This window comes from Caretta caretta, chromosome 4, assembly GCF_965140235.1.
Source record: "Caretta caretta isolate rCarCar2 chromosome 4, rCarCar1.hap1, whole genome shotgun sequence".
NCBI lineage: Eukaryota > Metazoa > Chordata > Testudines > Cheloniidae > Caretta > Caretta caretta.
In genome coordinates this window covers 85,332,166-85,356,185 of record NC_134209.1, presented here as the reverse complement: position 1 = coordinate 85,356,185, position 24,020 = coordinate 85,332,166, and the positions used below count along the sequence as shown (strand labels likewise).

At 38.1% G+C, this 24,020-nt stretch overlaps 2 long non-coding RNA genes across 2 annotated transcripts in view; one reads left to right on the top strand and one right to left on the bottom strand.

Annotated features, from left to right (window-relative positions):
• LOC125635743 (uncharacterized) overlaps window positions 1-24,020 on the top strand; it is a 107,313-nt gene that overhangs the window by 61,450 nt on the left and 21,843 nt on the right. The window lies entirely within an intron of this gene.
• Window positions 1-24,020, bottom strand: part of LOC142071913 (uncharacterized) — a 248,828-nt gene that overhangs the window by 208,219 nt on the left and 16,589 nt on the right. The window contains exon 2 of the long non-coding RNA XR_012668146.1: window positions 1,008-1,069. This is a non-coding gene — a long non-coding RNA (uncharacterized LOC142071913). The remainder of the gene's footprint in view (window positions 1-1,007; window positions 1,070-24,020) is intronic.

The window sequence follows — 24,020 nt, the reverse complement described above, 5'->3', positions numbered from 1 at the left end:
TCTACTGACTTCACACTATCTTCCTTCTCTGCACACAACTACAACATGGGGAATGACTGTCTCGGTGGCAGTGCTGCTGAAAAAGATCTGGGGGTTACAGTGAACCAAAACTGAATAGGAGTGGTCAATGTGATGCAGCTGCAAAAAAAGGCTAATATAATTCTTGTGTATATTAACAGGAGTGTTGTAAGAAAGACATAGGGGGTAGTTGTCCTGCTCTGCTCGGCACTGGTAAAGGCCCAGCTGGAATTCTGTGTCCAATTCTGGGCACCACAATTTAGGGAGGATGCAGACAAATTGGAAAGAGTCTAGAGAAGAGCAACAGAAATGATAAAAGATTTATAAAACCAGACCTATGAGGAAAGGTTGAAAAAACTGGGTCTGTTTAGTCTTAAGAAAAGGAGAGTGATGGATGACCTGATAACAGCCTTCCAATATGTTAAGGGCTGTTATAAAGAGGACAGTGATCAATTGTTCTCCATGTCCACTGAAGGCAGAACAAGCAGCAATGGGTTTAATATGAAGCAAGGGAGATGTATGTTAGCTATTAGGAAAAACTTTCTAACTATGAGGGTAGTTAAGCTCTGGAATAGGCTTCCAAGAGAGGTCATGGAGTCCTCATCATTGGAAGTATTTAAAAAACAAGTTGAACAAACACCTGTCAGAGATGTTTACTTGGTCCGGCCACAGTGCAGAGGGCTGGACTTGATGATTTCTCAAGTTTCCTTCCAGCCCTACATTTCTATGATTCCTCTTTCACAGAAAGTTAGGCAAATCCAATATCTGACCTTTTCTCTCTACTGACACTATTAAAACTCTTGTCCAAGCTCTAATGATCTTATTTCCAGACTACTACGTCATTCTCCTTTCTAACTGCAACCTCACCCCCCTCAAACCCATCCAAAATACTGCTGCTAAGATCATCTTCCGGACTCATTACTCTGATTTTGTAACATTTCTTGTCTTTACTTATAAACCTTTTTTTAAAAAAAATTAGCTTTACTTACCATCCTAGGCAGACTGTTGTAAACTCAGGGAGCTGGTACGTAAGATCCCACAGGAAGCAAGTCTAAGAGGAAATACAGTTCAAGAGAGTTGTCAATTTCTCAAAGAGACATTATTAAGGGCACAAGAGCAAACTATTCCACTGCGTAGGAAAGATAGGAAGTATGGCAAGAGACCACCCTGGCTTAACCAGAAGATTTTCAATTATCTGAAACTCATAAAGAGTCCTATAAAAAGTGGAAACTGGGTCAAATTACAAAGGATGAATATAAACAAACAACACAAGTATGTAGGGATAAAATTAGAAAGGCAAAGGCACAAAATGAGATTAAACTAGTTAGAGACATAAAGGGTAACAAGAAAACATTTTACAAATATATTAGAAGCAAGAGGAAGCCAAGGACAAGGTAGGCCCATTACTCAATGAGGTGGGGGAAAACAATAACAGAACATGTGAAAATGGCAGAAGTACTAAATGACTTTTTTGTTTCAGTTTTTACCCCAAAAGTTTGTAGTGATTGGACAGCTAACATATTGAATGCCAGTGAAAATGAGATAGCATCAGAGGCTAAAATAGGGAAAGGACAAGTTAAAAATTACTTAGACAAATTAGATGTCTTCAAGTAACCAGGGCCTGATGAAATACATCCTAGAATACACAAAGAGCAGACTGAGGAGATATCTGAGCCATTAGCAATTATCTCTGAAAAATCATGGAAGACAGGAAAGATTCCAGAGGACTTGAAAAGGGCAAATATAGTGCCAATTTATAAAAAGGAAGACAGACAACCTGGGGGATTACAAACCAGTCAGCTCAACATCAGTACCCAGAAAGATAATGGAGCAAATAATTAAGCAATCAATTTGCAAATACAAAGAAGATAATAAGGTGATAAGTAACAGTCAGCATGGATTTGTCCAAAACAAGTTGTGTCAAAACAACCTAATAGCTTTCTTTGACAGAGTAACAACTTTGTGGATACAGGGGAAAGCAGTAGATGTGGTATATCTTGACTTTAGTGAGGCTTTTGAAAAGGTCTAGCATGACCTTCTTAAACTAGGAAAATACTGTCTACATGGAGCTACTATAAGGTGGGTACATAACTGGTTGGAAAACTGTTCCCAGAGAGTACTTATCAGTGGTTCACAGTCAAGTTGGAAAGGCCTATCAAGTGGGGTCCTGCAGGGATCAGTTTTGGGTCTCTTCAATATCTAAATCATTGTGACACCCTGGCACCCCCTTATTCAGCACTATCACATAATTAGGATGTTTTATACAAAGTATACCTTGTGAGGTATCATTCCAAAAGTCTTGCTCTGCTAAACATTAATATATCATTGGATTGTATGTGCTATCGTTCTATGTGAAGTTATGAAGTTTGGCTATGTATGTGTTGTTGAAACAGATTGTGAGGTTGAAAACACCCACAAGCAGCTTTTCAGGTACAACAGTAAAAAAGGCCAAACAATGTTAATGGCTAATTGTGAAAATGCACACAAGCTCAAGGATTACCCCAGGAACTGTGTACAATAGAAACCTCTCAGAAATAACACTACACAATAGGAATTGTTTGACCCAGTTCACAGCAAAAGCTTTCCACCAAGTGGGAAGAAGATATAAAAGGGGGAAATGATATCAGGATGGTACCTCACTCTCCCTACAAAACACACCTGAGGAACAAAGACTGAACTAGGGGAAGTGATCGTCCCAGTCCAAAGGGAATTCTACCCTGTGTATGAAAAGCTGGGAAATGCAAGCTACAAATCAAAGGCAGCTTGTGCCTTAAGAATCTGCCAGCCTGTGCATCACTCAGGGTGAGAATTTGTTAATTCATATCCTATCTAGTAGGTTAAGCTCAGTTTGCATTTTTGTTTATTTACTAGGTAATCTGCTTTGATCTGTTCGCTATCACTTATAATTACTTAAAATCTATCTTGTAGTTAATAAATGTATTTTATGTTTTAATCCCAGAGTACATTTGACTAAGGGGTCTGGGGAAAATCTCAGCTTGGTTACGACAAGTGTGCATAGCCCTCTTCACATTGAGGGAGAGGCAGATCAGGTATTAAACCCATATAATGGCCAGATATGATCAGGGAAGGATGGTACTGCTCTGGGGTCCTAGGCTGGGAGGCTGGTGTTTAGAAAGCCTGCATGTAACTTCAGCTGGGCATGTCTCTACCTGTCTGAATGCTGGTGAAAGTGCAGGCTGGAGGGCTTTTCAACTTTTCACAACAGCACAGTGAGAGAGGTAGCCCAGACTGGTGGGTCAGAGGGCTCAATGGTACCCCCGTTCCAGGTGGCACCCTGCGGGCAAACCGTCACAATAATGGCATACAGAGTACACTTATAAAGTTTGCAGATGATACCACGCTGGGAGGGGTTGCATGTGCTTTGGAGGATAGGATTAAAATTCAAAATGATCTGGACAAACTGGACAAATGGTCTGAAGTAAATAGGATGAAATTCAATAAGGACAAATGCAACATACTCCACTTCGGAAGGAAATATCAGTTACACAGATACAAAAAATGGAAAATGACTGCCTAGGAAGGAGTACTAGAGAAAGGGATCTGTGGGTCATAGCAGATCACAAGGTAAATATGAGTCAACAGCGTAACACTATTGCAAAAAAAAGCATACATTAACCTAGGATATATGAGCAGGAGTGCTGTAAGTAAGTCTTGAGAATTAATTATTCTGCTTTACTCCACACTGATTAGCCTCCAATGGAGTATTATGTCCAGTTCTGGGCACCACATTTCAGGAAAGATGTGGACAAATTGGAGCAAGTCCAGAGAAGAGCAACAAAAATGATTAAAGGTCTAGAAAACATGACCTACAAGGGAAGATTGAAAAAAAATCAGTTTGTTTAGTCTGGAGAAGAGAAGACTGAGAGGGGACATGATAACAGTTTTCAAGTCCATAAAAGATTGTTACAAGGAGGAGGGAGAAAAACTGTTCTCCTTAACCTCTGAGGATAAGACAGGAAGTAATGGCAGCAAGGGAGGTTTAGGTTGGACATTAGGAAAAATTTCCTACCTGTCAGGGTGGTTAAGCACTAGAATAAACTGCCTAGGGAGGTTGTGGAATCTCCATCACTGGAAATTTTTAAGAGCAATTAGACAAACATCTGCCAGAGATGGTCTAGAAGATAATACCTAGTCCTGCCATGAGTGTAGGGGACTAGATGACCTCTTGAGATCCCTTCCAGTCCTACAATTCTATGATTCTATTATCTTATCATAACATCGTCCCAGCAATCAGACATGGATGCTGCCTTTCTCACACTACCACTAGGAAAAAATCCCAGCAAAGCCCTCAGCTTATCCTTTTTCAGATTCCTCGTTAAAATTCGCCTCTGCCATGATGCATACAGAAAACTGCCATAGTGATAGTAGCTAGGCACACAAAAAGTCACAATTATTGTGACTAGAGCTACTGCTGCTAAAACATCCAATTGTTACTCATGATCCCGCCCACCTCCTGTATCCGTTCTTATGTTTCACCAACCTCTCATGTCGTGTTTCTTCTACTGTAATTTAATAGGACAGTAAAGTGCCTGGCACAATTGGGCTTCAACCTTATTGAAACCTGTGTGTGTTGTTGAGTATACATGATGATAATAAAGGCTGAAAGCTTTGTTTTTCACTGCCTCTGACGAGAGCTCATGGGCCTTGCAGAGGGTGTGCTAACAGGGCGCTCCCTGATTTTCAGCCACTCAGCCCTGGCTTATGCTAAAACTAGAGAGGTGGGTGTCTTCCAGTAGCGAGGCCTCACTAAACTACCCCCCACTCCGTCATTTCTTCTCAGACATGACCCTTTTCCTTACTCTTTGCCTTCTACCAGTCAGCAAAATTCCAGTACAGGAGGCAGCACCAGAAGATGCAGCAGAGCTACCTCCACAAACTTTATGTCAGCAGAGAATCCCCCTACTCAGTGGGAATTCTCTAGTACAAATCTCTGGCCACTTTAAGCTAAATGAATTTGGCGACTGGAGACTCCAGTCCTGAAGCTGTATAATAGACAATCAAATATACACAACATTTAAAACCACTTAGAGTCTACAAACAAGTCTTAAAAGGTAGTAGTCTCTTCTTCATGTTATGTGCAAATCAGCAAGTTACTAACTTATGAAATTGTAGTTGTGACAATATTTGTCCAGTATATTCAGTTTCTAGAATAAAAGCCACATGCTCCTACAGTTGTTGCAACGAAAAGCAAAAACTGTAAAACCCTCAATATTTTATGCATATCTCAACCTACTACTTGGATTAATGATGTTGTACTGAATTTGGGAAGCTATGTTTACTCTATATCCTCTCTTGCAGAGTTGTTTCTACAAATATCTGCCTTTGTCTTGAACGTGACAAAGAAAAGCTTTTCCTACATATTAATTCTGCTTTACTCAATGACACCTCAAAATACTCTATCCTGCTCTACTGTAATACTTGATAGAATTTGCAGAGGCCAAAAATTTCAGAACAGGGTGCTACAGTTGCATTCCTAAATCAATATTTGCATGTTTAAATAGAAATGGTCTAATTTTCAAAATCGCTGAGCACCTACAAATTTCAGTGAAGGTAATGGGAGCTACAGATGATCAACCCCTTTGAAAACAAGGCCAAATTTAGGTGCCTAAACATGGATGTAGGAGTCTAACTTCTTAAGTATTCAAATTTGAAAATCTTGGTCTAAATCTTCAGTCATTTAGGCAAAGTGGGCCCCTAACTTACATAGTTTGTTTACTTTAAATAGAGATGACAAATTACCCTTATCTTAAAATTATATTCCCTCTTAATTTATTTCCCTTTTATACCTCCATCTGTCTTCAATGTGCAAGATATATTTTCTTTGTACAGTCACTGATGGCTCTTAAATTATAAATGACATACAACATACATCACCAATTCTATCCCCTCTGAATTTGACCCGGTCCTCATGGAAGTCTTATACATACTTCAGGATGAAATTGGCACAACATATTATTTTGAACACATGTAAAGGATTTTGGTTCTACTTGGGTTTTTTGGGGAGGCACAGGCATAGCCTGTTTGCATGTCTGCTATTTATAGACAATACTGACATAGTTAGAGCTGGTCTGTGAAGTGTTCCAAAATTAGATACTTTTCATGACCACTAAACTTGAAACATACCTGCCAATTTCCAACAAGTCACTGTGAACTTAGTAAATAGACATATGAGTAGAAACATACGTTGTTGTTAAAGTATCCAGAGTATCTTCCAAAGAATACAAAGAAGGAATGCCCCACTACATATTTCAAAACAGCAGAACTCAACATAGCCCACTCATTTTAGGCATGATCTTGAAGATCTAGCAAGATAATCCTGTACTTTACGCCAAGGCTCAGATGACAGCTATGGCACTTACGTCTTATGTAGGGCCAAAACAAGGGAGAGAGTGCTTGGGAAGGCTGTGCACCATGAAAAACTCACGTTTTTTTCTAATGAAAAAAAATCTTTACCTAGGTTGACCTTAAAATCCTAAATCAGTTCCTTATTTATGTGCTTTACAAAACAAAGTAAGACCTCTTAAGTCATCTAGTCCATCTCCCTGTTGATGCAGAATGGTTTCCTTCACTATATTCTCCTGTGTTATATTGCCCATTATAAAATAATCCAAAACAATGGCATTTCCACCACTGTCCAAGAATTAATTTTTACAAATGATGAGGCCTGAGAAATTCTCTGATATTTAGTCTATGTTTTCCCTTTCTTAATTTCATACAAGTTACTCCAAGGTCTACTCCCTTGGACAACCATAAAAAATTTCCTCTTCTTCAGCTGGGTTTTCATCTTTATTTGTAGAAACTTCTCTCTCCATTCATCATTTTCTCACCTAAATATATTTAGATGTTTTTTCTTCCTTCTAAGTAAGAGATTTTCTTTCCACATAGGTCAAGATCTTTCCCCATTTTTATTTTTCTGCTGAATTTCCTGCTATCTACATCTGTCTTTTTGGTACTGATGTGCCCATAACTTAAAGCAATGTTCTAGGTGAATTTTCATCAGTCTTAAGGGGAGGAGCTGTCATCTCCCTGCCCAATGACATAATGTGGCCCCAAAGTAAAAAACAGTATTTGGGGGTTTGCCACCGTACCACATGGCAAGTTAATAACTATTTAAATGACAACCACCATTAGTTTTTTTTCAGAATTACTGTTTTCTGGATATTTCCTTCTTCTAGAATATCTGAACTTTTTAATTTTTGACTTGTGGTAGGTTGCTATACAGTAAAATAATTTGAAGTTGTTTCACCATATGCTGTACGTATTAAAACAGGACATTCTAGATCCCAAATACCTGTACTTCTGAGTCACTCTGAATCACAGACAGCAGAAAAATGTGACAATGACCTGACAAGACGTACTTGATCAATGAGTCTAATTTAGTTCTGTCTAGTTATTTGTGTCCATTTACGCCATCTTTTGGATCCCCAGTTCTCAGTCAGATTCTTCTTACATAACCTCATTTTGCTGTATTTTGAGTCCTTTCATCTCAAATCTTTAAAAAAAATGAAAGAATGAGATTCAATTTCTTCTGAAGGCATTGTTGCCAGAGTCACAGACAATATTTCAATGCATCTCCCTTTAAATTTCCAGCTATTTTTTGTTTGTTTAGTTACTATCATCTTTATCTTCTCCTGCTAATACATCACCTTCAACTTTCCCGCCCCTGCTCCCGGCAAATGATTGTACAAAGATTTCTAAAACCTCTTACAGACCTCTCTCATTCTCCTTCTAAATGTGTCAATATTGATTTACTGGCATAGCCCCATTGAAGCCCATGAAGAGGATTTACACCAGCTGAGGATCTGGCAGCGTATGTGCTACTTAACAGATTTCCATTCTGAATAAAAGAAATTCGGAGTCAGTGTAATAATGAGCCTCTTTTCTCTCAGCTAAAACGGATTCCAAGCTTTCTTTGTATCCTGAGTCTGACTGCTTTTTGGGGGGTTCCAGGAACTTATGAATAATACCACATATGTGCATAAGGCATTCACACACTGTGCACTCTCTTTTTAAAACTGAAGAGGTTAGTGCTCCAAATCATAGTTATTTTCTCAGCAAACAATCTGAAAGATGGTGTTCTTAGTTCTGGTGGATAACTGTTCACCAAAGCTTACAGTGACACAAAGTAAAAGTATGTGGACACTATTTATACAAATATAAATATGAAATTACTAATATTTCATTTCAATTACCCTTATCCTCCCTCAGACCACAGTATAACAGTGACAGAAACCAATCCTAACCTTCCATTTTATCCTGCTAAATTCAGACCACAACCAGTATATAGCATTGGACATCAATTAATGCGTACAAAATATAAGTAAGGAATTATTCCAGGATATATTCCTAGACAAAAATGTTATTTAGGATGGAGTTAAGTATCAAAGTACATGCCAGTAAGATAAAACACATTACAGAGATATTGTAGTTATCCCAAAATCATGGATTACATACTCTGGAAGTTCAAACGTTATAAGAAATGCTCAATTAACGAACCCACGCAACTGTAGCTCTACCTCGATGTGATGCTATGCAAGAGCTATATGATTATGATTCAGGTGTTTGTGGTCCCAGATTAGACTGAACTGATTTTTGAAGACTTTTTTATTTTCCTTCATATTTTCTCCCCTCATGTTGACACTACGTTAAGGTTGTTTGGGTGCCATAACTACTCATTTTGACATTATTGGATTTGGATTTCTTTTGAGTGTAACTTTAACCCTGATAAAACACCTTATTTTGGGATAATTAGAACATCAATGCAATGTGTTTTACCATTAAATTGCTGATATGTATTCTGAAATTTAATTCCATCTTTACATGGATTGATATTTTGTGTGTCTAAGACACATATACTTTACACTTTTATTCTATTCCCTACTCTTTTCCTCCAGGGATAATGGATCAAAATTCTTCTTTCCGTTTCACAGTCCTTCTCAATGAAGTCTGAATTCCCCACTGCCCTTCAAGGACCCACAGGATTTTCTTCTCAGTTTTCTTGTCACTACTTCTACTTTGCTTTCCCACGTGATGCATTCCAAAAAATCCTCCTGGATATAACCTCATGTTTCTCATCAACAAAATGTATGGCCACAGGTGATATTTTGTCCTGTCTTTGTATGTCACTTTTATGTTCTGTAATCCTTATTTTAAGTGTGTGTTTAGTTTCATCCACCCACAACACTCCAACAGAACATTTAAGCCCGTAAATCACATTATCTATTACACGTGCAATTCTGTGCTTAATTCTCTACTTCTTCTTATTGTAAGAAGATGCCACAAAGTCACCCCGTTGAGAATTCACTTGTGTTTCCTGGAATAAAATGGGAGTTTAAATAGAGTTTCCTATTGTAACATTGTGGACTGAGGATAGTGATAGCTGAAATATTGCCATATAAATAAAAGTTAATCAGCTTTATAAAATGTTTGTTATTGTCTTGCTTCTATTTTTGCATCTGCTATAGAAAAATATTTTCCTCTTTTTGTTCATTTTATCCAAATGGGTCACAGTACTCTAGAAAACTCTGTGTCACATGACTGGGCAAAACATGCTGTAAACCAACCTCAACAAAGCCAATATAGAAGTAGTACTTTGCATTCTATGGCATCTTCCAGCCCAGGATCTCAAAGTGCTTTAACATGCCTTAATAAAGTAATCCTTAACAAGCATTACGAAGTTAATCCCTTGTCATAAGAGTGAATCATCTCCATTTTACAGAATAGGAAATTGAGTCACACAGAGGATAAATGACTTTCCAAGGGCCCACGAGGAATGGAACCCCAGCCTTCTGGTTTCCACTCCTGTGCCCTTTTAAAAATGACCACCCTTCCTCCACATAATTTTTTAAATTTAATTTAAAGTGCCTATTGCCAGATAAAAAGAAAAGGAGTACTTGTGGCACCTTAGAGACCAACAAATTTATTTGAGCATAAGCTTTCGTGAGCTGTCAAATATGCTCAAATAAATTGGTTAGTCTCTAAGGTGTCACAAGTACTCCTTTTCTTTTTGCGGATACAGACTAACACAGCCGCTATTCTGAATATTGCCAGATAGAAAATATTGATACATTTAGATAGTAGCTTCAGTGCACTTCTGTGAAGAATTGCATCAGTTACATAGCTTAGTTAGCCACGTGAATAAGAATTGAAAAAGATAGTATGAACAAAAACAAATATAGAAATATTTCATTCATCTTAGAGAATCATAGAATTTGAATGGATAAGGACCTACAATCAGATACAGTCCATTGCAAGTCTAGGATTTCTTCCTGCAAATGTGAGCCTGTTCAGTATTAAACTGATTCCAATCTCTTATACAAGTCAATATAATATGTCTAGAGTATTTAGACATTTGACTAAAAAATAATATTAGCTTATATCATCTTAATTTAAAAATAGGCCAGCCAAGCATAGCTGAGAAACATTGCTTATCCCTTATTTTTTCATTATATTCTATCACAGTAATTCATAAAGCTTATGGACATGTTACCCAGTCACTCAGGGCTTGATCCTATGCTCAGTGAAGTGAATGGAAAACTTCCCATAAATCGCAGTGGTATAGGATCTGGGACGTGGATATCAGATCCAAATCCCTAATCTTCCCCCTTGTATTTTAAACTGTCAGAAGGAACAAAACAGATGACTTTGGACAAGGGTGAAGAGGGAACGGTCAAACCCACTGCAGTATTGCAGATAGAGAATCATTTAGTTACAAGATTTCATGTTCCATTGTGGTATAAAGATGAAACATGAAAAGCCTCTTGAAAACACACTTTAGGGACTTTGGGCTCAGTTTAACAAAGCAAACTGCAATATTCTTTTTTTAAAAAATAGGTTACATAAAACTAATGGAGATGAAGAAAATGATCTTCATCTTATCAAATTGTACATTTTTCCCACGTTCGGTCATGCTTTTTCCCCATTAAACCAGTGTTTGGCATTGTGATTTATCTTTAAGTAGTGCTTTTGAAGAGAATATTAAAAAAGTCTTAGTCTAACAAATGAGATTTCCTCTTATTGTGAAGAGGAGAAAACTCCCTCTTAGTCAGTCAGTGTAGTGGGGGGATGGCAAACAGTTACAGGATTGTTTCTGCATTGTAGGTATGACTGCCAAATTTGACAGTATTCAAATTAATCAAGTAATTACAGCGAGTTTCCTTTCTTCACTCTTTTAAAACATAGCATTTTTATGTGTGATGTACATTAATTAATAAGGAGAGGCAAATAAATGCTAAAACATGTATCATTGGGTTAAAAAACTGTAAACTTGACAAAGGCTAAAATACAAACACTATTTTCGTTTGTTGTTACAAGATTAAGATTGATTCTTAGTTAAAAAAACCAATTTAAATCCCCAAATACTTAATCTGATTGTACAATACCAACTTGAAATATAATTCAATTTTAAAAAATTGCATAGGCAGATACATTTTATGGTGATTGCTGTTCTCTACATATATATTGTCAGTATTGAGATTTGTACTACATGTTTCAGTTACATAAGGTAGTGGTCTAAGTCTTCTAGCTGCATGAATAAAACTAGTTTATTACATACAAGCTAATTCACTGGTTTCAAAAAAGTGCACCACTGATTTCAATAAGGTGCACCCTACTTCGGTAAATGCATCTTGATTCTAATATGGCATACCACCTACTTCTTCCCATTGAAGATGCTGAACTTAAGAGTGTAAAAGCCATTTAATAGCTAAATGAGAACCCAATACTCTAGTGCTCAATGAACAGGAGAGCAGGTGAAAAAGGCCTGGTTGTGTGGCCCATACACAGTGAATTTTCAGCATAATTAGGCCCCTAAACATTTACAAGATATTTAAGTAACCCACTATTCAATATATATTACATATCCTCCTTTGTGCTTAGATCCCCGGAGGATGTGGCTGCTACAGCTCACATTTAGGGATTGTAGTCCTTGACTCCTAGTTCAAACTATAAAGGTTCATGATTTAGCTCTGGAGGCCTTCTGGTTCACTTTCCACTGATTACCAAGGTGAGGGTCATTACATTTGTTCATACTAGTAAATACAGTTTGTTGATAAGCAGCTGTTTCTAATACCTTGAGCTCCATTTCCTACAACTCCTATATCAGGGGGATACAGGTTTTGAAATATTGTAACATTTCCTTTACAACACAGTGTACCTATTTTTGTTTGCATCTTTTAAGAGGAAACCCACTTCTTTTTGGCCAACTGACATTTTACTTCACTCCTGGAGCCAAATTCCTGTCTGGCTCCCATTCAGCAGCCATCTTGTATTGTCAACCACACCTCTGGCCAATTAGAGGCCCAGTGATATTAAATACATATGTAATTGGCCTATCTATAAGCCCAGCTCTTACCTATCTGACGGGTCCCTAGAGAGAGACCTCATCTGATACTGCCAACTGCTTCCGGTAGGAGCCAAACACTTGCACAGCTCCCCTGGGCTTGGCTCCTGCAGCCATCCATGAGTGCTGGTTGTTAGGTAATGCAGCAGTAACAAGCATTTCTGCCCAAAAGGGCATCAGGCATAGGCAGGAACAGCAATGTCCCTGTAACACAGAGGGTTTATCTGTACAAGTAGCAACCTCAAGGCACAGCAACAACTGGGAAACCTACAAGCCTGCCAATCCCAAAGGGGCATTAGACATATTGCACTAAGAGCAAGCAAAGCCCATAAGAGCTTGGAAGCATCTAAGAATCACCAAGGGTGAGTCATGTTCAGCAGAGGCCAGGGAGTATCAGAGCCTCAGCATGGAGGAGCTAAACCTGGGGGAGTGTCAAGGGGCACTGGAGCCTCACTGAATGCAAGCCATGCAGGAAAACAGATCTGGACCAGGCAACCTCAGTGGGAGACCAGGCTCCAACTGAGAAAGTACAGCTTTGGGTGGTTGTTATTGTTCCATAGTTTAATCCATGCCACTGGATGGAACAGCAGCACCAGCCCCGACGAGTCCAAAGACCAATGTAGGTAGTTGGGCAACAACAGTAGATAACCATTTCTCTTTTTTATTTGGCTAACAATGAGCCTAATCTAAAACCACCTGACATCAATTAAAAGATTCCCATTAACTTCAAGGGGCTTTGGATCTGGCCCTATGAGTCTTTCATTTTAAATTAAAATTTTCCTCTTTCATTTTAGGGAGCCTAACTAATGCTGGTGTAACAAACATGCAAAGTTTGCTTTACAAGCAGAGGCTGAGAGAATACCTCTACTTTTGTTTTTCCAATTCTAGCCCTATTTAAGACAGGCACACAGGAAATAGGATTTAATCTGCACAAAATTTTGCATGCATGTAGGATCTTGGTATGAACTAAGAATTAAAGAATGCACTTTGTTCAACTTGTATGGCTTTTATATTTGATTTGTAGCTCATCTCAACATATTTCTGTTGTGATAATATAAAACATCAACCCTCAATCCCCACATTTATGTGTCTATGTTCCCATGGATGTTCCTGCTGCTAATGACTATAGCCTAGCATAAAAATCTGCTTCTACATCTTGTCTGAAACCTTTGTGAAAATTAATAGTTTTTCCAACAATACAGTTGTACATTAATTCTGAATATTTTTTGCTTTAAAAAAACTCATAAGATTCAAAATGTTTTGCATGTGTTAAGGTAAAAAAAAGGGTTTTTTTACATTAAAAAAGACAAGTCCTGATCCTGAACTGTACTCCATCACTGCTCCTCATGGCAGGGGAGGTAGGAGGAATGTGGAAATGTGGATTCAAGCCATCTCTATGCTCCCCACAATCCTGAGTGAAACGATTGCTAGGCTAAATAATTTAGAGAAGCCTCAGGGCTACTCTAACTTATCAGCTGCCAACAGCTCCTAATTGAAAATGTGTCTGAGACATACATCACCATATTAAGTTTCAGATGTTGCACACACAAAGTTGGTGATATGGGGTAAGATAAATATTTAAGTATTTTATACAAAGTGGAACATCTTTGACAGGAGAGAAAGCGAGAGCAACTCACCCCAGAGTACCCATAGTCCTGTCATTAGGACACTCACTTGAGAGGTGAGTCTCTGCTTTACATCAAGCAGAAGAGGGATTTCACTCTGGGTCTCCAACATCCTGGGTGAGTACTCTATCCACTGGTCTGTTGGGTAACAGGGAGAACACCATCATCACTGCATCTTCTATATTGCGTGGGGCCTGATCCATTTCAGACTTTATGTTCTAAGGCAGCCTCTGAGCTCTACCAGGTTGGATCCCATAGGCAAAGTAGAGAAGGGAGACCTGATGAAGTGAGCTGTAGCTCACGAAAGCTCATGCTCAAATAAATTGGTTAGTCTCTAAGGTGCCACAAGAACTCCTTTTCTTTTTACGAATACAGACTAACACGGCTGTTCCTCTGAAACCTACTTTGTGAGTCCCACTGGGGCTTAGGCATGAGTTTGACGGCAAGCTGCTCAAGCATATCAGTACTGAGGTGGCTGTGCACATGCTCACCAGCAGAATTTTAGGCGCCTTGAGAATTTAGGTGCTTGCAGGATTAGACATCAACAGAGGTGGTGTTTTGTAAATGCCAGTGGTGCGTAAGGACCCCTCTCCTCGGTGTAGGTGGTGTCTATACTGAAGCGCTGCAACTGTGTCACTGTAGCCATTTAAGTATAGATATACCCTAAATGTTGGGCTCAGCAGCCTATAGTGGCAGTTTAGCAGGCAAGTCCCTCTTGGGAATCTGTTCCATTAAGAAATTACATGAATAATTCTGAAGAACATTTGATGCCTGTGACTTGACAAAAAACAATATACCTTTCAGAATGGAAGTACTTTTGATATACTTGTGTATCATGAATATAAAAATATTTATAACATCAACAAACAGATGTTCTGTATGGTAATTGTACTTTAACCTATATTTTATTTATGACATACGTGAAATTAATTCTGAATGTAAGGTCACCTATTACGATTTATTCAAGGGTGAATGCTTCCTCCATTAATACCTCTATTACTTAACCACCAATTAATTTAATAGATATCAACTCAAAATTGACAGGCATTGGAAAAATTTTCCTTTAAAAAAATACAAATTAAAAGTTTTAAAGAATATAAGTCACCGGATATAAAATTCTAAGGAATTCAGTACATAGAACAGTGGGAGAGGTGAGTCATGAATTTGGATATAAATGGTAGCTAAAGCAGCATCGAAGGCCTTATGAAAATGAGAAGTCAGAAAAATGTACTGCTTTGTGTTCAGAGTTGTTCATTAGCCAGCGTGAAATGAATTATAAAATAATATCTATGCTCGTTTGTAATTACAAGGGACCACCCAGTGTCCAAGATTCCCTTTTCAAAGTTCTGTGTTCTGTCACCATATACAGATGTTTTAAAATGATTACAAATAAATTCATAGACTCTGAGATTTTTTTTGTAAAAGTTACACTGCACTGTTTGCGAGGGGGAAAAACAGAATAAAAAATAAATACATCAGCCTAAGAAATGAAATAATAGTTCATTTTTATCTAATGTATATATGGGTGATAAAATTGGTATGAGAATAGTGAAATCAGTGGCTGGTCTTCACTACAGATGCTACCAACTTGATTTGCGAAAAGGTACTGAGTCCTCAACTTCCATTAACGTCATTGGAAGCTGGTGTTCAGGACCTCTGAAAATATTGTACTCACTAACAAAATCAAAATGACCTTGATTATTTTATGTAATTTTTTGCCATTGATTAAAAAAATGTAATTACAAAAATCTTCTATACTCAGGCCCAACTCACTTTAAAAATCAATTGGCATTGAGGGAAGTATTTTTCCTATATTTTTTTAAACTTACTGGAGCAAAGGCTATTTAAAGTAGAACATGTATTGGTACTTCCACACTCCTCTTTAATAAACAATGGGAAAACACTTTCCAACTGCTCTGAAGGGAGAAGGGGAGGAAGAGGTAGAGGTCTGAAGATTATAAAAGTCACATCAGACTAAGAGGACTGAAGGCAAATGACGAAAAATTGCAGTAGCATAGGAGCAAGAGTCTTGCTTCCTCTTATTCTCCTGCATGGATGTATAAAGTACAGCCATAATCTGGCCCTTTTTCAGCTGATCTCAGATGCAAATTCCAAGACTATTACAAAGCATTCACTATATCACTTGCTGAGCTGGAAAATATTAAGTAGTTTCATTTTACTGCTTACAATTGGCTAGTTGAGCACATTTGAGAACATTTTGAAATCTGTGCCATCCTCATGACTGGTAAAAGAGCACAGAGTCATTTTGCTCCTTGCCCATCTTGGATGTTGTCATAAATATAAAGGGAAGGGTAAACCCCTTTGAAATCCCTCCTGGCCAGGGGAAAGCTTCTCTCACCTGTAAAGGGTTAAGAAGCTAAAGGTAACCTCGCTGGCACCTGACCAAAATGACCAATGAGGAGACAAGATACTTTCAAAAGCTGGGAGGAGGGAGAGAAACAAAGGGTCTGGGTCTGTCTGTATGCTGCTTTTGCCAGGGACAGAACAGGAATGGAGTCTTAGAACTTTTAGTAAGTAATCTAGCTAGGTATGTGTTAGATTATGATTTCTTTAAATGGCTGAGAAAAGAATTGTGCTGAATAGAATAACTATTTCTGTCTATGTATCTTTTTTGTAACTTAAGGTTTTGCCTAGAGGGGTTCTCTATGTTTTTGAATCTAATTACCCTGTAAGATATCTACCATCCTGATTTTACAGGGGGGATTTCTTTATTTCTATTTACTTCTATTTTTTATTAAAAGTCTTCTTGTAAAAAACTGAATGCTTTTTCATTGTTCTCAGATCCAAGGGTTTGGGTCTGTGGTCACCTATGCAAATTGGTGAGGCTTTTTATCCAACATTTCCCAGGAAAGGGGGGGTGCAAGTGTTGGGAGGATTGTTCATTGTTCTTAAGATCCAAGGGTCTGGGTCTGTAGTCACCTAGGCAAATTGGTGCGGCTTTTTACCAAACCTTGTCCAGGAAGTGGGGTGCAAGGTTTTGGGAAGTATTTTGGGGGGAAGGACGCGTCCAAACAGCTCTTCCCCAGTAACCAGTATTAGTTTGGTGGTGGTAGCAGCCAGTCCAAGGACAACGGGTGTAATATTTTGTACCTTGGGGAAGTTTTGACCTAAGCTGGTAAAGATAAGCTTAGGAGGTTTTTCATGCAGGTCCCCACATCTGTACCCTAGAGTTCAGAGTGGGGGAGGAACCTTGACAGATGTTAACGTTTTTTCCCTTCTCAGTAGCCATCTTTTCTTGCCTCTCTCTTTGAAAAAGCTAGTGGTCATGTCCCCCACCTCTTGAAAGCCTGGGGTCTTCCTTTTAATGTCTTTTTACATTGGGTTACACCTCTCTTTGCCTTCCTCTCCTCTACTATGTTATTGATCATGCTAGATCACTACACTACTCAAACCCTAAGAAAAGGTACTTTATTTATATGTAAATATAATTGCATTAAATTCATTCCAGAACTAAATTACATCCAAATGTATTGAGCAAGTATATTTCACTAAGATTTATTTATTTTGAAAACTTGGAGAATGTATTTCATAGCAAAAAGGAAAGCAAAAAAGTTGCTAATCAAACCCCAAATGTTTTGTACATCTCTTTACACTAGAAATGGTATAGACCTCCCTCAGACCTCTTAAAATCATAAAACCAGAGCCTCATATACTACTTTTCTTGGTCAATAGGCCAACATGAAATTGTAGCCTTCAAAACTAAATACAGAGAGTCATTCAGTTCCCCAGGCATGGACTAAATATTACAGATTGACAACATCCACTATCATGTAATCATTCTGCGGTTTCCAAAGAACCTTTGAAAATCTCTGTGGCTGGACCAGATTCATACCACCATGTTCTTTCTTGGATATTTTGTCCAGAAGTCTATTGCACAGCTTTATGAAGCTTTGCAGTCAAGATTAATTTAATCTACAACCTCAAGAGACAAAGATTATCACTCTCATATCCCAAGAAATGTGAGCCAGAGGTAATACAAATATTATATATCCATATAAAACAACATATTTGGCAATATTCCTAGCTTAATTTCTCTGCCATGACCATAGCCAAAACAAAGAGTAAGAGGACACATACAGTATTGTGTGGGAAAGGACTGGGGATTGGGGAAGGACAACATTTCATTAAACACACTCTAGAAAATGCAACAAGATGGATGAATGACTAACTCCCAAGTCACTCAACTTTGGAATTATTGCATCATACCAATGTGAAATCTGATGTACAGAAACAAGATTGTGACTGTCCTTTGTATGCTGCCTGAGTATGAATCTTGATGATATTCTGCATGTTAGTTTGAATACTGAGAGCTAAATTCTGCACTATATCATCAGGAACTATGATGGAGATGAAGGAGAGCCACCTTTAGTCCCCAAGAAACTACAGCCAAAAAGTTTTTTAAAAAAAGAGAAATAGGTAGTGGGAATTAGGCATTAGAAGCAGGAAAATGTAAAGTGATTAGGGAAAAGTGGAGAATGGAGGATGGGGAATGAAATATACCAACGGTCAGAAACAGCAGTGGTGTTACAGGTGAATATATTTTCTCACTATGTGATGCTGAGAAAATATATTCTTTTATTGTATGAACAAATAAAAGGTATGAACAAATAATGATAACTAAGAGCTAGAACAAGACTGTCCCTTTGAGTAAGGAGCAGCACATAGCTAGCTACTGTCCCTGATCAGTAGTAGAAAACTATACTTTCATAATTATGCACCTTCTCACCTGTGATAACCAGCCCATTGGGGAAGGCTGAACAAAGGCTCCATCCATTTCCCACCCTCATCTGCCCATTCTCTGTCCATAAACATGGTGGGGAAGAGGAGGAGATGGGGGTACTGGGTACAAAGATCCTGGTCTCCAGCAATGTCTGCACAAAGCAGGGAGGGGTGTCTTACTGTCCTTCATGCCCCTGTGGGCTGCATAGGGCTGATCCACAATTTGGCACCTATATATTTAATTACTACATAGAAGCCAAATTCTACCTTTGATCTTTGTGCAGACGTGTCATTCACATCAAGGGGAGTTCTACTGTGAACTAAGGGTAGCCTATAGGCTTCCTAACCTTATATCCCATCTCATAGACCACAAATACAAATTCATCCCTCAACACAGAACAAGCTTGACACCCCACTCTACCCTTTTTAGACTATTAAGAGTCAGAATTCTCTAGACTTCAGTTCACTGTGATCTGATAGATCTATTTCTAGTAGTAATGGATAATTAACCCTGTAACAAAGATATATTCCATCAAAGGATTCCAGTGACATCAGTAAACACAATATCAGAGTTAGTCATTTGTCACCAAAGCCTCAAGTTAGACATTCTTCATCTCATAATTAGGCTTGGAAGGATTCAATTTTTAATCAGTAAATGTCAATTTTACCATACACACAAGATGATGAAAAGAAAATTCACAAAACAGGCAAAGTAATAAAAAGGCTGCTTGAGTACTAATTATATCCACAATCCAGCGATTTAGACTTTTGAATTAGGCTTGTTACAAATGGACTAGTGAATGAATAGTAAAAACAGGAATTATTGGTTGATTTAAGGATATTTACTTTGTATATTTTGACAAGAGAAGTCGACAATTGGTTTATAAAGCTTTGACTTTTTAAATCTGTCTACTGTCATTAACTAATTATCTGACACTCCCCCCATAGTTTCCCATTATTGAAAAATTTAAATAGATAAAAATCTAAAAAGAGAGATTTAAAACAAAATCTATATTATCTGTCAACAATTATAAAAAAAAAATTCTGCCAAGCCTCACCAATGTAGTACAACTGGTTTTGTATTTTCAATAATATGCAGTTAAAACACGTCAACTGTAGAGAATTCATCACATGTATACATTCCATATCCTTAAAACAACAACAACATTTGGCGAGACCTTTAGAGGAACTGAGCAGCTGCAACTCATTCTGTCTAATCCCACCGGCTTCAAACAGAATTACACAGGATGTAAGTCAGGACAGAATTTAGCCCATCATCCTCAAATATTTACCTTCGTGGCAGGTTCTTCTGAAGAACAATGGAAAACATGGCAGTGTCCACTGCATGGAGGTAGTTTTTCCACTAACTGCATATTCAAAAGTGCTAATCTTTTTGAGAGGCCAGTTCAGATAGATTGACCTGTGGTCTTTTGAAGATGCTTTCCATTGTGTTTTTTCCTATGGTATATGGAATGGTTTGCATTTCTTCTTGTAAATAATGACCCTTGAACATATAGTATCTCTACTGTATGTTCTGACCTGAAAGTGGTGTTTTTCCCCAGTGATTTTGGGTATTTTGTGTGTCAAAATTTACAACAATCTAGACCCAGCCATGATAATTTTGTTCACAATGTTGAAATATTTGAAGAAAAGCTCAAATCACAGGTATATGTTTGTGCTTCTATGTGTAGTAATTTTTTTTCCAAACTAGTGATATCAGCTAGAGAGGAACAGAAACCTTGCAACTCTTTTGAGCGTGCTTAAACATTTCAGTGACACTCCAGGGCATCATTTTGATGCCATATTAGTATTCAAGTTACTATCTGGGGCCAGATTTTGTCATTACATCGCAAAAAACCAAAATGATACCTTAAGCTTTCTTGACTTTATTAATGTTCCAACACAATCCCGTTAAACTGATATCCGATCCAGACAACTGTACATTGGTATGCTCTAATCTAGGATAGACAGACAGATGCTTCCCAAATGACATCTCCTTCATGTACTAACAACTAAAAGTGAACCAAGAAGGAAATAGTCATTAAAATATCAAAGAAATGTGCCTGAGATGATTGAAAGAAAGAAAGTGCTTGAAGCAAAGTTTTTATTTTTGTATTTATTTTGTTAGGGTCTATATCTGAACCAGGGTTTCTTTGACCTTAGACATTGAACTCCTAGCTAGTGAAGACCAAGCACTGAATATTGCAGTCTAAAATATACCACAGAAAAACTTCATTAACTTTGAGTTAAGACTGCTAAATTACATTTCTATCAGTACAACAATAAACATCCAGGAAAATACCAGTTAAGACAACATTCATATCCCCATAGAAGGAGCTGATGCCAAGCTGCAAGCTCCATGTCTCTGACAACTTAACCTGTGGTATCCCCCATCTGCCCTCAATTACTGGCCATTCCCACCATGTCCCGGTCCAAGGAACCATGACAGGTAGAGAGGAATACTTCAAACTTGCCAGAGATGGGGAGCTTGAAGCTCTGCTCCAAGGACAGCTGCTCCTTCTGATGAACCCCTTGTGGTTCCCTTGAGAGGACTCCCATTTTGACAGACATGGTGAAGTCCATCTGACTGGAAGTGAGTTTCTTGGATTTAACAAGTGACAGAATTGGAGACGGATAGCAAAATGCATTGCTGGGGAGGCCTGGATGAAGCCTGATTGAGTTTTGGATAAATTCAAGTTCACAACAGGGCTAAGGAGCAGCTGGGCAGAAGAGCTCTCCTCTGACTCTTCTGCCCACTTGTCCTAACCCCTGGGATTTAGCCAGGCCTTCCAAGCACATGGCAAGCCCAACCCTCACAACACTTCTGTACTTCCTTTCCCACACAAACTTCCCACCACTTGTTAGGCCTGTACCGCTCATTTGTATTCCGATGAACTTCAGTCCATCCAAGCAGATCCCATGTTGAGCAGACATTCATCAGAGAACAACTGTCTCTCTAGCAGACTTGCAAGCTTTGCATCTCCAATAACATTGGATTTAATGTCTCCTTCCCCCTTGCCCTGGGAGGCGATGAAATATTCACCTCCAAATTTGCAGACACAGAGAGCTGTTGAGGGCCAGGGAAAAAGAGTTGAAGTCCAAGTTGAAAGAAGTAGAGTCAGCTGCCTCCACTAAGGAAGCAGCTAATCCTTGTAGCATTTTAGAAAAACAGAAGCAGCTGACAAATCTGAGCAGTTCCGTCATCTTCTCCTGATGGAATTAAGTTAGTTATTCTCCCAATTCACCACCATGTTTTTTAATTTAAATTCAAAAAGCACAAAAAAAGTGTTCTATTCATGGGATGATATAAATGTTTATGTAATATTTTAGAAGGGAAACAAGAAATGACTTCTGTTTTACCACAGAATAAGAGATTATAGATGAAAAAGACAGAGTTATCTAATTCATCAGGACAAGGGGGGACATGGTGAAAGCATATAAAATGAACTGTGTAGGAAAGTAGGTCAGGAGATTTTCAAACATGTAACTCAAATATGGAACTTGTTGCCACAAGGTGTCTTTGAGGCCAAAAACTTAGCAACATTCAAAAGGGATACGGAATATCCAGAGTTATAACAGTTTGTGTTAACACATTCTAGAAGAGATATTAAGTCTCATGCTTCAAAATTCATGACAAATCTCTAACTCCAAGGGATTGGGAGATTTTTTGCACCTTCCTCTGAAGGATCTATTGGATCCACCACTTGCTTGAGAAGCAATCATTTTCACTTCCCTTCTACAGTGTTACACACGTATCCTAGAAGTGCACTATGTAATGAACCTCACTGTTCACTCAGATATTCACAATTCCCTTTTCCTATTTCATCGATCCTTCATCTCCTTTGGCTTCCCCAACACCACCAATCTCTTCAGCCCATTCATCATCTTCTCGGATCCTTGTCTTTGTGCCTTCTATGCACAGGGAGCAGCCTGGAAAGACTTCAATTTACTATGCCCAAAACACAGATTGGAAACCTAAAAGGATCTAATCTTGGTCTTAACACAGTCAAAATTCCCTCTAAATTCAATAAAGTTTTAGTTTACATACTGACAGCAAAAGCAGGACCTAAATATGCAACATCCATATTACACTACCAAAACATGTGATTTCATGGCTAGAGCATCAGAGAGAAGAAATGAATGATACCAATTTAATCTCTTATTGCTTCACTGCAAAATACAAAGACGGGCTTTTCAACCACTGTTGTACATAAGACTCTTTGAGAGGGTTGGAAGCATGAAAAAGTTGCTCTGAGAATCAAATTGTCAGATCACTTTCTTTGTTACAGATTGCTGTTTGGCAAAAGTGGAGAGGTGGAAAATATCCACTCACCTTTAAATTGTTACACTTTTCTCCATGGCCATTGTGACAAACATGGTATACTAATATTGTCTGTAATGTTAACATATCGGAGATTCAAGTGCGTTTTTATACAGACACTTGGCAGGCACTTTTTTATTTTAATTTCACATTTTGTACTCATTACATTAATTCATAAAAGATAAAATGTTAAATATATATCTCAATAGTTCATAACGCTTTGGGTACATAAGTAATCAAAAACATCCTGGAGAGAAAAAAAATCTAAGCAAATCACAATCTTATAGAATTAACCTCAAAACACTAATGGTCATTGCTCATATTTGCATAAAAATATTAATTAATTCACCTGTATTTGGCAAGTTACAAGATAGAAGCAAGAAAACCAAAAGAAGCACACACTGCCTTAAAACAGGTTTAGTATTTTTGTCACTCAACTGAATGATTTTATATTATTATATATATTAGTATTATTTTACCTAAATTCCATAACCCTCACTAAACTATAACAACTGCTTCCTATCACAAGAGCATCTGAATGTTACAATTACAGCACCAGTAAAAGAAAAAAGTTGTCTACAGAGTCAAAAGTACTCAACCTTTATTAGATATTCTAAAAATGTTTGCTATCTGGAGGAGAGAATTGGGTTCTCACAAGAAATTTAAGGGGGAGGGGGAAAGAATTAGCTAGATCTTTTCTCCTCTCAGTCCAAGATTTCCAAATGTCTCAAGCAGGATATTATATTTTTATGGGCTTGATCCTGCAAGTTGCTCAGTTCTCTGGTCCCAATCTAACAAAACATTTCTACAAGCTGAGCAGCCTGGGATGTGTCAGCTAAATACATGACCAATGAGATGGCCAAGGAAACATCACCATTGGTTGGTCATCGGAGAAGAGCACTATAGTTCTGCTCCAGATGCTCAATCCAACTCCTGTTCAGATCAATGGAAGTCT